This window comes from Salvelinus namaycush, chromosome 6 (assembly GCF_016432855.1).
Source record: "Salvelinus namaycush isolate Seneca chromosome 6, SaNama_1.0, whole genome shotgun sequence".
Taxonomy (NCBI): Eukaryota; Metazoa; Chordata; class Actinopteri; order Salmoniformes; family Salmonidae; genus Salvelinus; species Salvelinus namaycush.
Genome location: NC_052312.1, coordinates 8756619 through 8768798, shown reverse-complemented (window position 1 = coordinate 8768798; position 12180 = coordinate 8756619).

The following is a 12180-nucleotide window of genomic DNA, read 5'->3' as shown; positions in this document are numbered from 1 at the left end:
CCCATTGCCGCCTCCTCTCAAAGTGATTGTGTTTTTGTTTGATTGTTGCCTCTGTTGGTTCATGTGTTTTGTTTTGTCCAATGGACTACTCCTTTAACTTTCCATTTTGTCATCCAGTCATTCAGTGCATGTCTCATGTCCTTCTAATTAGCTTGGATGGAATCATTTTGTTTCTTCTTAACCAAAACAAGCCCTTGTCACACGCATTCAGTCCGAAAATCTGATCTGGATCGACAAATCAAATTGCAGAGGACCTTAAAGACTCCTCCTAATTGTTTTGATACTACTACTACTAAATTTACTAAAACAATATGTTACTAATACTACTGTTTGAATCCAACCTGTATGTTGTAACTGTACTAACAACCATTTTTGTGTCTGACTCTCCCCTACTTACTAAAGTACTAACCGTTCACCCTCCAACCCAACTCTCCTTAACTGCCCAACACACAACTAAAGCTCCCTGTCTCCATCTTTTAACACTTGTGAATGATCTCAAAAGACTTCCCCCGTCCTTCCTGTGCTCCCTTTGGCACCCCCCCCCCCCCCCCCCCCCCCCCCAGCCTCAACCATCACTAACTCAGGGTTGGTACAGCAATTTAAGGCATCATTTGGATTAGCCCTCAGAGCTAAAGACTCCATATTGATGCCTGAAGACTTCCGGATCTTTCTCACTAAGTTCAGTCACTGCTAGTTGTTCAGTCCAGCCGCCAGCCACCTGTAGGAGGATTCCTCGCGGAACAGACCCCTTCCCTCTGCTCAGACCTTCACAGCCCTACTTCAACCTGTCTTAGGGAAAGGCGTCAAAGGGGGTCATCATTGCATGTCTGACATGTTTGCATTCGTGGACCAATGAAAATCCTTAATTTTGGATAATTTATTTGAGAAGCAATTCATTTGCTCTGCCTCTAATACTGTATTTGAAATGTTGATTTAATGCTGATAACTAACTTTGGTTGAAAATTGTCAATGTGGGCATAATGATATTTGCCTCTAGCAGTTAAAAACTATGTTGAAGGTAAGTAGTAAGACATTATCAAATTGAAGACCTGCACTTCAATCAGGTAAGCGATTTACTGTCAAGTTAAGATTGTCAATTTCTGTGCATGATTGCTAAACCAAAAACACATTTACAATGTTGTCCACAATGAAGGAACTGTTAGAAGTAGTAAGAAACTTGAATGGGTAGCACCACCTCCAAACAGTGTGTAACGGATGAGTTACAGTAGGGACTTCAGTAGTTCCATCATTACTTACTTTAGGCATGAGTGGTTCACAGAACGCCATCCCTTTGATATGTGGTGAGCATGTGTTTCCAGGAACTTCTGGTTTATACACTGTCTGTTGTTCCAACACCTTCCATACTGGGAGAACACTGATTCATCTGTCAGTAGATCCATACTTTGATGCAGCCGCCCCAGTCCCACTATCAAAGACCGCCTGCACGGCTTCACTTAGATACAGCCGCCCCAGTCCCACTATCAAAGACCGTCTGCACGGCTTCACTTAGATACAGCCGCCCCAGTCCCACTATCAAAGACCGCCTGCACGGCTTCACTTAGATGCAGCCGCCCCAGTCCCACTATCAAAGACCGTCTGCACGGCTTCACTTAGATACAGCCGCCCCAGTCCCACTATCAAAGACCGCCTGCACGGCTTCACTTACATACAGCCGCCCCAGTCCCACTATCAAAGACCGCCTGCACGGCTTCACTTTGATACAGCCGCCCCAGTCCCACTATCAAAGACCGCCTGCACGGCTTCACTTTGATGCCAGACCAAATGTATGTAGGCAGTAGAGAAGCCACTGAGGGTGCTTCACCTGGTTTGCACTCTGACACTGTGTGCGTGTGTGTGTGTGTGTGTGTGTGTGTGTGTGTGTGTGTGTGTGTGTGTGTGTGTGTGTGTGTGTGTGTGTGTGTGTGTGTGTGTGTGTGTGTGTGTGTGTGTGTGTGTGTGTGTGTGTGTGTGTGTGTGTGTGTGTGTGTGTGTGTGTGTGTGTGTTGTTGCACCTAGAACAAAGGCCCTTGTCCAGGCAGGCAGGCCCCTGATGCTAACATGATGAGAGGGTATCCAGTAGAGAACTCTCTGGCATTAACTTAGTGTCACAGAGCCCATCATGGTCAATGAGCCAGTGACATGCTCAGCCAAGCACACCCCAGGTCCTGCTGTTAGAGCACAATGCTGAACTGCACTCTGTCTCCACAAGTCTCCCGTAGCTAGCCAAACAACCAGGTTGTCAATGTCATATCCTGAGTTGTAATAAGCTAGGAATCCAGTTTCTATTTACTTTACCAATCAAAAGTTTGGACACACCTACTCATTCAAGGGTTTTTCTTTATTTTTACTATTTTCTACATTGTAGAATAACAGTGAATACAGCAAAACTATAAAATCCACATATGGAATCATGTCATAACCAAAAAAGTGTAAAAAAAAATCCACACTACTGTTCAAAAGTTTTGGGTCACTTAGAAATGTTTTTTTTTTTGAAAGAAGAGCAATTTTTTGACCATTAACATAACATCAAATTGATCAGAAATGTAGTGTTGACATTGTTAATTTTGTAAATGATGTTGACATTGTTACTTTTGTAAATGACTCTTGTAGCTGGAAACGGCTGATTCTTTATGGAATATCTACATAGGCGTACAAATGCCCATTATCAGCAACTGTCGCTACTGTGTTCCAATGGCACGGTGTGTTAGCTAATCCACGTTTATCATTTATAAAGGCTAATTGATTATTAGAAAACCCTTTTGCCATTATGTTAGCACAGCTGAAAACTGTTGTCTGATTTAAAAAGCTAAAACATTGACCATCTTTAGACTAGTTGAGTATCTGGAGTATCATCATTTGTGGGTCCGATTACGAGCTCAAAATGGCCAGAAACAAAGACATTTCTTCTGAAACTCGTCAGCCTATTCTTCTTCTGAGAAATGAAGGCTATTCCATGCGAGAAATTGCCAAGAAACTGAAGATCTTGTACAACGCTGTGTACTACTCCCTTAACAGTACTGCGCAAACTGGCTCTAACCAGAATAGAAATCAGAGTGGGAGGCCCCGGTGCACAACTGAGGAAGAGGACAAGTACATTAGAGTGTCTAGTTTGATAAACAGACGCCTCACAAGTCCTCAACTGGCAGATTAATTAAATAGTACCCGCAAAACACCAGTCTCAACGTCAACAATGAAGCGGTGACTCTGGGATATTATTTTATTTTATATTTGATAAGTAGCCACCCTTTGCCTTGATGACAGCTTTGCACTCTCTTGGCATTCTCTCAACCAGTTTCATGAGATAGTCACCTGGAAACTATTTCAAATAACAGATGTGCCTTAATGGGTTTGAGCCAATCAGTTGTGTTGTGACAAGGTAGGGGTGGTATACAGAAGATAGCCCTGTTTAGTAAAAGACCAAGTCCATATAATGGCAAGAACAGCTCAAATAAGCAAAGAGAAACGACAGTCCATCATTACTTTAAGACATGAAGCTCAGTCAATATGGAACATTTCAAAAACTTTTATTGATTCTTCAAGTGCAATCGCAAAAACCATCAAGTGCTTTGATGAAACTGTCTCTCATGAGGACCGCCACAGGGAAGGAAGACCCAGAGATACCTCTGCTGCAGAGGACAAGTTCATTAGAGTTACCAGCCTCAGAAATTGCAGCAAAAATAAATGCTTCACAGAGTTCAAGTAACAGACATATATCAACATCAACTGTTCAGAGGAGACTGCGTGAATCAGGCCTTCATGGTTTAATTGCTGCAATGAAACCACTACTAAAGGACACCAATAATAAGAAGAGATTTGCTTGGGCCAAGAAACACGAGCATTGGACATTAGACTGGTGGAAATCTGTCCTTTGGTCTGATGAGTCCAAATTTGAGATTTTCGGTTACAACAGCCATGTCTTTGTGAGATGCAGAGTAGGTGAACGGATGATCTCTGCATGTGTGGTTCCCACGTGAAGCATGGAGAAGGAGGTGTGATGGTGTGGGGGTGATTTGCTGTTTACACTGTCAGTGGTTTATTTAGAATTCAAGACACTTAATCAGCATGGCTACCACAGCATTCTGCATCGATACACATTGTCCTGTTTTTTCAACAGGACAATGATCCAACACACCTCCAGGCTGTGCAAGGGCTATTTGATCAAGATGGGGAGTGATGGAGTGCTGCATCAGATGACCTGGCCTCCACAATCACCCGACCTCAACCTAATTGAGATGGTTTGGGATGAGTTGGACTGCAGAGTGAAGGAAAAGCAGCCAACAAGTGCTCATCATATGTGGGAACTCCTTCAAGAGTGTTGGAAAAGCATCCCAGGTGAAGCTGGTTGAGAGAATGCCAAGAGTGTGCAAAGCTGTCATCAAAGCAAAAGGTGGCTACTTTGACGAATCTCAAATTTAAAATATATTTTGATTTGTTTAACACTTTTTTGGTTACTACATGATTCCATATGTGTTATATGCCTTCACTCTTATTCTACAATGTAGAAAATAGTAAAAATAAAGAAAAACTGTTGAATTAGTAGATTTGTCCAAACTTTTGACTGGTACTGTACCTTTTGGCTTACAAGCAGGGTATCGCAAGTTGTGTGGTTAACTGACGATGTTTGGTTCACTGACAGTGTTTTTTTCACTGATCGTGTGTGGTTCACTGGTGTTTGGTTCACTTATAGTGTGTGGTTCACTGATGGTGTGTGGTTCACTGGTGTTTGGTTCACTTATAGTGTATGGTTCACTGATGGTGTGTGGTTCACTGGTGTTTGGTTCACTTATAGTGTTTGGTTCACTGGTGTTTGGTTCACTGATAGTGTTTGGTTCACTGATAGTGTTTGGTTCACTGATAGTGTTTAGTTCACTGAGATTGTTTAGTTCACTGATAGTGTTTGGTTCACTGGTGTGTGGTTCACTGGTGTTTGGTTCACTGATGGTGTTGTGGTTCACTGACGGTGTTAGGTTCACTGGTGTTAGGTTCACTGATGTGTGTGGTTCGCTGATGGTGTTGTGGTTCGCTGCTGGTGTTTGGTTCACTGATGGTGTTGTGATTCACTGATGTGTGTGGTTCACTGATGGTGTTGTGGTTTACTGACGGTGGTGTGGTTCACTGATGTGTGTGGTTCACTGAGGGTGTTGTAGTTCACTGATGGTGTTGTGGTTTACTGACTGTGTTGTGGTTCACTGATGTGTGTGGATCACTGACGGTGTTTGGTTCACTGATGGTGTTGTGGTTCACTGATGGTGTTGTGGTTCACTGATGGTGTTGTGGTTCACTGATTTGTGTGGTTCACTGACAGTGTTGTGGTTCACTGACAGTGTTGTGGTTCACTGATGGTGTTGTGGTTCACTGATTTGTGTGGTTCACTTATGGTGTTTGGTTCACTGATGGTGTTTGGTTCACTGATGGTGTTTGGTTCACTGATGGTGTTGTGGTTCACTGACGGTGTTGTGGTTCACTGATGGTGTTTGGTTCACTGATGGTGTGTGGTTCACTGATAGTGTGTGATTAACATCAACAGCACTTTTGATGGATTTAAGTTGGCTGTGTCCTGTAATGAGGTTTAGGAATAGATGGTCTCTCTGTGTGTGTGTGTGCCAGATTGGGTTTTGTGTAAGAATCTCAGCTAGATTATTGACTAAAATGTATTCAAACCTGTACCTCTATAGCTTCTTACCCTCAATACATGACTTTATTGGTATCCTATATTATGTGACGTACTGATTACACCATCGGTTTAGAAAATATATGGATACTTTTTTGGCATCTCAGTGTGATAAAGTGTACAATGAGCTTGAGCTATTCTGCAATAAATGTTAGGTAAACGAAGCCTTAATTGCTCATTTAAAATGACAGCAAGCGATGGATTGAGCAGCAATGAGATTTGTCCAGAGAGCAAGTCAGCGCATCAATGCTCTGATCAGAAAACCCAGCTACGCTGCAGAGAAGCATAATGAAACTCTGTTTATCACCTGCACGGGGATTCTGTGCTTTATATACAGTGCCTTCGGAAAGTATTTAGACAATTAACCTTTTCCACATTCTGTTACGTTAAAAAAAATATAAAACAGAAATACCTTATTTACATATGTAACTATTCAGACTCTTTGCTATGAGACTCGAAATTGAGCTCAGGTGCATCTTTGGAGAGACCTGAAAATAGCTGTGCAGCAATGCTTCCCATCCAACCTGACAGAGCTTGAAAGGATCTGCAGAGAAGATGGGGAGAAACTCCCCAAATGCACGTGTGTCAAGCTTGTAGCATCATACCCAAGAAGACTCGAGGCTTTAATTGCTGCTAAAGGTGCTTCAACAAAGTACTGAGTAAAGGGCCTGGAATGCTTATGTAAATTTGATATTTTTTTATTCATTGTTTAATAAATTAGCAAACATTTCTAAAAAAGTGTTTTTGCTTTGTCATTATGGGGTATTGTGTGTATATTGTTGAGGGGAAAAAACGAACTAAATAGGCAGTAACCTAACAAAATGTGGAAAAAGTGAAGGGGTCTGAATACTTTCCGAAGGCACTGTGAGTCTCCGTATTCCATTGATACCCAGGCTATTTGCTCACTGAGCTGGAGCTGCATGCCATGTTTTGAGGGGAATTACGATGTTTTAATAGGAATCAATTACATAGCGCTCAGTCTATTGTCGCGTTAAATAGAAAGGCGGGTATAGCGCTACTATTGTCTTCTTGAGGACGTTATATATAATATATTCGGTGCTGAGGAGCACAGTTGGTTTGGCACGAGAAGGAATGAGCTGTCAAGGCACATTTAAGGTAAATAAAAGAGGGTCAGAATTGGCCCTGGTTCCAATACATCAATATGATATCATTATATCTTGGCTGACAAGGTGATACGTTACTCCCCGTATGCGTCACTTTGATCCCGTGGCAACAAGATGGAAACTTTTACCAAATACGGGTGAAACTTTGCAGCGTCATCAAATCCAAAATTCATAGCTGGATGGCATATTTATCTGACCTCTTATCTAGCTTGCAGGGTGGGCATGCATTTGTTCCAGCCCTGCAAGCACACACATATTCCACTAATCATCGAATTGACGGCAATGATAGTTGAATATTTAAGGACGTGATACAACTGAGGCTGAAACAAAGGTTGCCAAAAATGGTCCTATAGCATGCTTCATGCATAGCTGTGGATATGACCTGGTTTTACTTGCTTTATCCCAGAGTCCTTCAAACCCTTTCTGCATGTAAACCAGTGTAATTTCCCTCACACGTTACGGTGTGTCAAAAATAACACTGGCTGAGCAACTGAAGTGAAAACAGCCAATTTCCCACCATCACAAACTTCAAGATGCAACCTTTCATTACATCTCCCAGATCCACTTCCATTGTCATCAGACTCATCAACACTGGAAATTCCTTTTGGTCTCTACTGAGTTAGATAAATCTGCTTTTTCTTCAAAACGTTCTGAGATGTGATGTTTTGGTGCCTCTTGGCCAGTTCAGAACGCTGATTGAGGACATTTTTACTGATGAATCGCTTAGTTTTTTTATGACCGTGTTTTGCTTTCTGCCTGTGCTTTGTCTTTTTCTTTTTCTTTGTGTATTTTCTGTCATTTCTGTCATTCAGGGCTCATCTGTAAAAGAGACCTTGGTGTCAGTATGACTCCCTGATGAAATATAGGTGAAATAAATACAAGTGTCCCCTGCTATATAATAGGATACGTGAGGAAATGTAAGCCTGATGGCACTGATGGAAAGGTGCCCTGCTACACTTCAGAACGATAACTACACTAAACATTGCATCAACATTTTAGGATGGTGTATCATTTACTCGTTTATATTAGATTAAAATAAATAGAACGACTCACTCCATTTACCCATTATTAAGAATGCATTGTCTGCTTTTTCAGAAATCAATGGTAAAAAGGCAATAGCTTATGGTGCAGCTCTGGGGAATTGGCTTCACTGATTCTGCCCTCTCCAGCATGAAGAAACCATGATCATACAATATGTATCACGGATTAGAGCATATAGGTTTAAAGCGACTTGGATTGGTTCACTGACCCAGCATACACAGTATAATGGATTATCATTGGCTATGATCTGGATACAATCCTTTCATGTTGACAGAGAGGAAAAGCGGAAGCTCAAGAGTCAATAGAACTCTTAACAAAGCCCCCGCCTCTCTCATCCTCAGCCTGTATTCCCATGTGATCTTAGTGGTATTACCTTGTAGTCACTGTTGCCTTGACATATCCTGTCTCGTGCCGTGCCAGGTGTTACCTCCTAAGCCTCCAACGTCAGGCGTGTAGCCCATAAGGTGTTGCAGCCATGAGGACATGATCCAGACCTCGTATGTGTTAAACGAATAGGCTTTACCATGTAATGCTGGCGCCAGCACAAAATGTCTTGGGCCTTGTTCAAAGTAAAGGGCTCTAGAAGTGTTAGCCACCCTAGTTATATGTTTGGCAGCACTTTGAGAAAATGTGCTGCCTTTGATTGGCGCTCCATTCATCTAATAGGATTGTTTCATTCTCTGGCTCGGTATATAACATCATCAAATCTCATCCCAACAAGGCTTGACATGTCCTACAACAAAGATTCTTAGTAAGACTTTCATGATGGGTAGTCAGCTGAAGACAGGTTAGTCTTTCATGATGGGTAGTCCGCTGAAGACAGGTTAGTCTTTCATGATGAGTAGTCCGCTGAAGACAGGTTAGTCTTTCATGATGAGTAGTCTGCTGAAGACAGGTTAGTCTTTCATGATGAGTAGTCTGCTGAAGACAGGTTAGTCTTTCATGATGGGTAGTCAGCTGAAGACAGGTTAGTCTTTCATGATGGGTAGTCAGCTGAAGGCAGGTTAGTCTTTCATGATGAGTAGTCTGCTGAAGACAGGTTAGTCTTTCATGATGGGTAGTCAGCTGAAGACAGGTTAGTCTTTCATGATGAGTAGTCTGCTGAAGACAGGTTAGTCTTTCATGATGAGTAGTCTGCTGAAGACAGGTTAGTCTTTCATGATGGGTAGTCAGCTGAAGACAGGTTAGTCTTTCATGATGGGTAGTCAGCTGAAGACAGGTTAGTCTTTCATGATGGGTAGTCAGCTGAAGGCAGGTTAGTCTTTCATGATGGGTAGTCAGCTGAAGACAGGTTAGTCTTTCATGATGGGTATTTGGCCTTTAAAAGTGAAATCGAGATGTTATTGATCCTTTAACAAGCACACAGCGAACGTCAATCACCAGAGAGTTATTCGAACAAGGCCAAGCTTGGATGAGACGGTGTGTGTGTCTGTGTGTGTATGGTACAGTTGAAGTCGGAAGTTTACATACACCTTAGCCAAATACATTTAAACTCAGTTTTTCACAATTCCTGACATTTAATCCTAGTAAAAATTCCCTGTCTTAGGTCAGTTAGGATCACCACTTTATTTTAAGAATGTGAAATGTCAGAATAATAGTAGAGAGAATAATTTATTTCAACTTAATTTTTTTTTATCACATTCCCAGTGGGTCAGAAGTTTACATACACTCAATTAGTATTCGGTAGCATTGCCTTTAAATGGTTTAACTTGGGTCAAACGTTTTGGGTAGCCTTCCACAAGCTTCCCACAATAAGTTGGGTGAATTTTGGCCCATTCCTCCTGACAGAGCTGGTGTAACTGAGTCAGGGTTGTAGGCATCCTTGCTCGCACACGCTTTTTCAGTTCTGCCTGTCACGCCCTGACCGTGGAGATCCTTTTTATGTCTCTATTTTGGTTGGTCGGGGCGTGAGTTTGGGTGGGCATTCTATGTCTGGTGTTCTATGTTGTCCTTGTTTTGTATTTCTATGTGTTTGGCCTGGTATGGTTCTCAATCAGAGGCAGATGTCTATCGTTGTCTCTGATTGAGAATCATACTTAGGTAGCCTGTTCCCACCTGTGTTTGTGGGTGGTTGTTTCCTGTTTAGTGTTTGTTTCACCTTTCAGGCCTGTTCGTTTGTCGTGTTTGTTGTTTTGTCAAGTGTTGCGTATTTTGTTAAATAATATGAACACTTACCACGCTGCACCTTGGTCCTCTGCCCACAAATCTTCTATGGGATTGAGGTCAGGGCTTTGTGATGGCCACTCCAATATCTTGACGTTGTTGTCCTTAAGCCATTTTGCCACAACTTTGGAAGTATGCTTGGGGTCATTGTCCATTTGGAAGACCCATTTGCGACCAAGCTTTAACTTCCTGACTGATGTCTTGAGATGTTGCTTCAATATATCCACATAATTTTCCTGCCTCATGATACCATATATTTTGTGAAATGCACCAGTCCCTCCTGCAGCAAAGCACCCCCACAACATGATGCTGCCACCCCCGTGCTTCACGGTTGGGATGGTGTTTTTCGGCTTGCAAGCCTCCCCTTTTTCCTTCAAACATAACGATGGTCATTATGGCCAAATAATTATATTTTAGTTTCATCAGACTAGAGGACATTTCTCCAAAAAAGTATGATCTTTGTCCCCATGTGCAGTTGCAAACCGTAGTCTGGCTTTTTTTATGGCGGTTTTGGAGCAGTGGCTTCTTCCTTGCTGAGCGGCCTTTCAGGTTATGTCGATATAGGACACGTTTTACTGTGGATATAGATACTTTTGTACCTGTTTCCTCCAGTATCTTCACAAGGTCTTTGCTGTTGTTCTGGGATTGATTTGCACTTTTCGCACCAAAGTATTTTCATCTCTAGGAGACAGAACGCATCTCTTTCCTGAGCGGTATGACGGCTGCGTGGTCCCATGGTGTTTATACTGCGTACTATTGTTTGTACAGATGAACGTGGTACCTTCAGGCGTTTGGAAATTGCTCCCAAGGATGAACCAGACTTGTGGAGGTCTACAATTCTTTTTCTGAGGTCTTGGCTGATTTCTTTTGATTTTACCATGATGTCAAGCAAAGAGGCACTGAGTCTGAAGGTAGGCTTTGAAATACATCCACAGGTACATGTAAACATCTTACGCACTGGAATTGTGATACAGTGAATTATAAGTGAAATAATCTGTCTGTAAACAATTGTTGAAAAAAGTACTTGTGTCATGCACAAAGTAGATGTCCTAATCAACTTGCCAAAACTATAGTTTGTTAACAAGAAATGTGTGGAGTGGTTGAAAAACGAGTTTTAATGACTCCAACCTAAGTGTTTGTAAACTTCTGACTTCAACTGTATGTGTTTACATGCACAGCATTGTGTGTGTTTGTCTGAGACAGATGGAGAGAGTGAAATAGGGGATAGTGACAGGTTACATGACAGGTGGTGAGTTCAGATTGTGGTTGTGACGATGCTGAATTTTCCATCTCCTTTTAGGTCAGGCAGAGAGAGGGGCTGACTACACTGTGTATGAAAGAGCTGTTGGATTCCAGACAAATGGACATTCAGAGATACAAACTAAGAAAGGCCCAAGAGAAATATCCAGACACATACTCTCTAGTAGTATTTAAACTGTTTTGAACCAGCAGCTAGCTGTGATGTCATCACCAGTTAGTCTCAGGCAAATGAATGATGACGACCAATGGATTATGATGCAACCACAAGCAACATCAAGCCAGACAATAATATTCTGTTGAGCTGAAGACTGAGGCAATACCTCCAGTACTGTCCTTAATATTCTGTAGACATTTGCTCTGGCCAAAAGCCAGATCCCCTGATTCAACTGTATATCTTATCACCTGGACAAATGGAGATAACCAATTTGGAACAATTAACAGCATAACACATTTAGGTATATTGCCAGGAAACAGTATTTTTTTAAACATAGTTAAATGGAGACTACAATGAAACTACTTCTTGTTACTTTTTCTTGCATGAATGGGTGATCTGAGAGGCTCTGAATACAGAGGGGCAGGCAAAACAGTGAGAGAGGAAGAGAAAGAGAGAGGGATGGGGCCAAAACCAGTGCTAATCTCCTATATTCCTCTTTCAGCTGTAATCCTCACAGGTGGCTGGCAGCTGGCTGACGCTCCCTCCATTAACGGCCCTCTAATGATGCTAACTACTGGACCCAGTGCCAGGCTAGCGTAGCGCTACACCGACAACCACCACACAGCTAAACACACAGGGCCCGCTGCCAAAACTGCCTTAATTGCTGCAGTTGGTATCTTATTCTGTCCTGGAAATGGGTTCAAATAACAGCCAAGAAGAGGTTGTGTTGTTCATGGAGTGAGAACTCAATCTCGATGGATCCCTGT